This window comes from Podarcis melisellensis (genome assembly GCF_964234715.1).
Source record: "Podarcis melisellensis genome assembly, chromosome: 12".
Classification (NCBI taxonomy): domain Eukaryota; kingdom Metazoa; phylum Chordata; class Lepidosauria; order Squamata; family Lacertidae; genus Podarcis; species Podarcis melisellensis.
Window position 1 is genome coordinate 24,846,344 of NC_138544.1, and position 3,801 is coordinate 24,850,144.

General features: G+C 40.3%; 1 long non-coding RNA gene across 1 annotated transcript; it reads left to right on the plus strand.

Annotated features, from left to right (window-relative positions):
• Positions 1-1,457: 1,457 nt before the first annotated feature.
• On the plus strand, positions 1,458-3,522 carry LOC309353523. Its single transcript, XR_014161922.1, has 3 exons — positions 1,458-1,532; positions 3,054-3,145; positions 3,467-3,522. It is a non-coding gene; the product is annotated as an uncharacterized lncRNA (long non-coding RNA).
• Positions 3,523-3,801: the final 279 nt, after the last annotated feature.

The following is a 3,801-nucleotide window of genomic DNA, read 5'->3' on the forward strand; positions in this document are numbered from 1 at the left end:
TATATACAGCCCAAGATTTGACATCTGTGGGATTTGACATCTTTCTGCAGGGCCTGCAAGATGGAGCTGTTCTGCCTGCCCTTTGGCTTGGACTCAGTCTGACCCCTTGTATGGGATTTGGTATATAAATTTTCTCTTGGCTTTTTTGCTAGCCCATGTAGGACCAGCATGGATAGCTGGCCTGGGTGAATATCTGATGTTTCCTCCCTTTATGGTCTTGATTTATGGGCTACTACTAAAATGAGACTGCATTTTAAGCTGTATTTTAATTAACTGTTTGTTTGTTGTTGTTGTTGTTGTTGTTGTTGTTTTCTATTACGTTTTATTGTAATTCATATTTGGTGTTAGCCGCCCTGAGCCTGGCCCTGGCCGGGGAGGGCGGGGTATAAATAAAAATTTATTCTGATTATGATTATTATATAAGAGTTTAAGAATATAGTTCTACCAACCATTCCTTCCCACTGTCTATGCAGACAGCCAAGGATGCATCAGATAAGAGTGTCAGATTAGCACACTTATAACAGTATGTATGGATAACTTAGAAAGATAAAAAAATTGGAAAAGTAGTGATATGCAGTTGAAAATAGGATCAATAGGGCCCATGGAAGGGATGGGAGGAAGTCAGAAGATTCAGAGTAATCTCGATATTTGGATTCGGAATTGGTTTTGTTGTATGTTTATATTCTTGAAAATTGAATAAATAATTATTTCAAAAAAGAGAGAGAGAAAAGAGTGTCAGATTTGCCGCATTTGGCATATCAGGTTCATTTAAGTGACCACCTTTGCTGACCTAAGAATATCCATTTTATTCTATTTGTGTTGTGCTGTTTTTCAGCGGGCAAGTCTTCTCCAACATGCCGTCAAGTCAAGGCGCTCATCACCGGTGTTCGATGCACCATTACCAGGAAGTCGGGGAGTTGCACACCGATTCAAGTTTCTAGATAATTACATAATTTATTAATGGCACAAAGCTGGTCTCAAGGGTATTGTGATGCCAGAAAAGTAAGATTGATCCCCCAGACCAAAGCATCATCAGATTCATAGTGGTAATAGATTCTAAAAGACACTAACATATTGCTCTGCCGAGAAGCCTAATGAATAGAATGTTAGCGCTTCATTTTGCAGCTCAGGTGACAAGCTGTACAAAGAAATAACCCGGGGAGACAGGTAAGCCATAAGGAAATGCATGTTGGGAAGAGAAAGGAACAGGTGCCCCATCATTTTGCTATTTTGAAACTCTCATTTAGGAGGACCATTTGGGGGTAACGCAACAGCTCTGGGTATATTTGGGGAAGTCTCTGTTAGAGGTCCGCCATGGCTCAGATTCATGTTCTGTATGGTCCAGAAGCTGCACATTCAGTACTGTGGGCCCGATTCTGTGGAATTCCCTCCCAGCTGCGGGTAGACAAGCTTTCTTCTCCCTCTTGAACTTCAGCAGGGTTTCTTTCCAGGGGAGACTCAACGGAACTCCGTTCCGACACCTCTCAGGTGGGCACCATTGCCATTATAAGAGAACAAGGGAGGCGTTCATGGTGAGTTTCAGTACTTATTTTTCCAGAAAAATAGCACTAAACTTCAGGCACCTTTATATTATAAATTTTAATTGATCTTATCCATTGTATGACTTTTGATTTTCACATATACAGTGCAACTTTGGTTCTCGAACTTAATCTGTTCTGGGAGTCCGTTCGACTCCCGAAACTGTTCGAAAACCAAGACGCAGCTTCTGATTGGCTGCAGGAGCTTCCTGCACTGAATTGGAAGCCGCATAAACCACGTCCGACATTTGGCTACCAAAAAAAGTTTGCAAACCGGAACACTTACTTCTGAGTTTGTGGCGTTCGGGAGCCGATTTGTTTGACAACTAAGCCGTTCAGGAATCAAGGTACCACTTAGAAACTTCAGTAATTCAGCAGCATATAGTTTAACTTTAAGAAAACAAAATAAGATAATATTTTACACACAAACACACACACCACAAACCCACCACATTTCCCAAGGAACAGGCCATATTTGCTTTGCTAACATTTTGTTTCTGCATTGTTGATAGTTATCTGAATATGTATTTGATTCCAGTTCACCATCTGCCTTCCTAGAATGCTTCTGCATAGGTCACATTCCATCATGCAATGAATTCACACTGAAATCAGTGGAGTTTAACAGTGCACTCCTATAGATGTCTACTCAGAAGTACTCAAAGTTCAAAGAGAGACTTACTTCCAGGAAAGTGTGTTTAGGATTGTAACCTAATCATGCCTAGCACTGGACTATATTGTGGCTGTAACTCCTTAGTAAAATTGTACTAAATTTTTATTTTGCTGCTCTCCCATGCTTATTGCCCCCTCCTTTCGCCCCCAATTAATTATTTCATTTTAGAATAGATTTTATGAGGAATTTCTTTTGGGAATGCATTTAATGGGTAGGTTCATGGAGACATGCAACCCATGTAGTTTTAAGGAAGGAACACTACCACTGGTTTAAAGCTGTAGCCATAAGGACTACAAAACACGGAATAATTGATTAACCAAGAGTTCTTGAAGAGGATGATTTGATTAGGGTAATTTATAGAGATTGTATCTCATGTCATCCTTTGTCTTTGAAAACACTGAAGGAAATGGCTTCTGAGTACATTTAGCCGCCAGCATGAGAGATGGTGTATACTGCACGATCACTTACAAGGGACCACTCAATTCTGTACCTTTCCAGCTAGTCAAATATCCAATAACCACACACACACACACACACACTCCTGCCCAGACATCATAGTTCTATGAACAGGAAACTTTTCTAACATTGGCTTATAAAAATATTTGGGGTTGTTCACTGCTCTGCTCTCTGTAGCATAAACATTTATTTAAATGGGGCTGTCTTTCCAGTAATGAAGAATGAAGGAAAAACAATGGTCTGATTTTGACAAATTAACTTGTGATTTGGAGAGTCAGTGAAGCAGGGAAGAGACATTCCTAACTATACTAATTAAACGAGCTTGCAACATTTATTTTAATGCAATGGAACCAGCCATATGAAGATGAACATTTTAATTTATTTTGCAGTGACATTATGAAAAATTTCTCTGCTACAGATTATCTACAAAAACAAATCTCATCAGCATCTAGGTTTTGTGCATGAAATTTACATCCCTCGCGTAAGTCTGACCTTCCCCAGTGAAAACAAATGGAATGAGCTAAGTTAAAAAGTTTCTGCAAAGGTTGTCTTTCCATTGATGTGATGGTTTATGTTCAAATTACCTCTGTGAAAAACACATCCATTTTTCATGGCGCAGCGTAGATGAAAAATTCCAAATCCATTCTAAGGGGAATGCAAATATACCTCATTAGTTCAAAAACATTTTTCATGAAGGACTGCTGAGTATTCTCAGGCAGATGAGGATGTGGAATGAGCCAAGAATGAACACCACGTGTACTAATTGTTTTTAAACTTGTTCCTTTCCTGTCTGGAAACTCAGTTACCATTGCAAGAAGAAGAAGAAAGATCTTGGTGGGGGAGCACAACAGAGTCCAGTGATTATTTCATTCTGTGCCTGTCAATATCGGAGGTTGTTGTTGTTGTTTAGTCATTTAGTCGTGTCTGACTCTTCGTGACCCCATGGACCAGAGCACGCCAGGCACTCCTGTCTTCCACTGCCTCCCACAGTTTAGTCAAATTCATGCTGGTAGCTTCGAAAACACTGTCCAGCCATCTCATCCTCTGTTGTCCCCTTCTCCTTGTGCCCTCCATCTTTCCCAACATCAGGGTCTTTTCCAGGGAGTCTTCTCTTCTCATGAGGTGGCCAAAGTATTG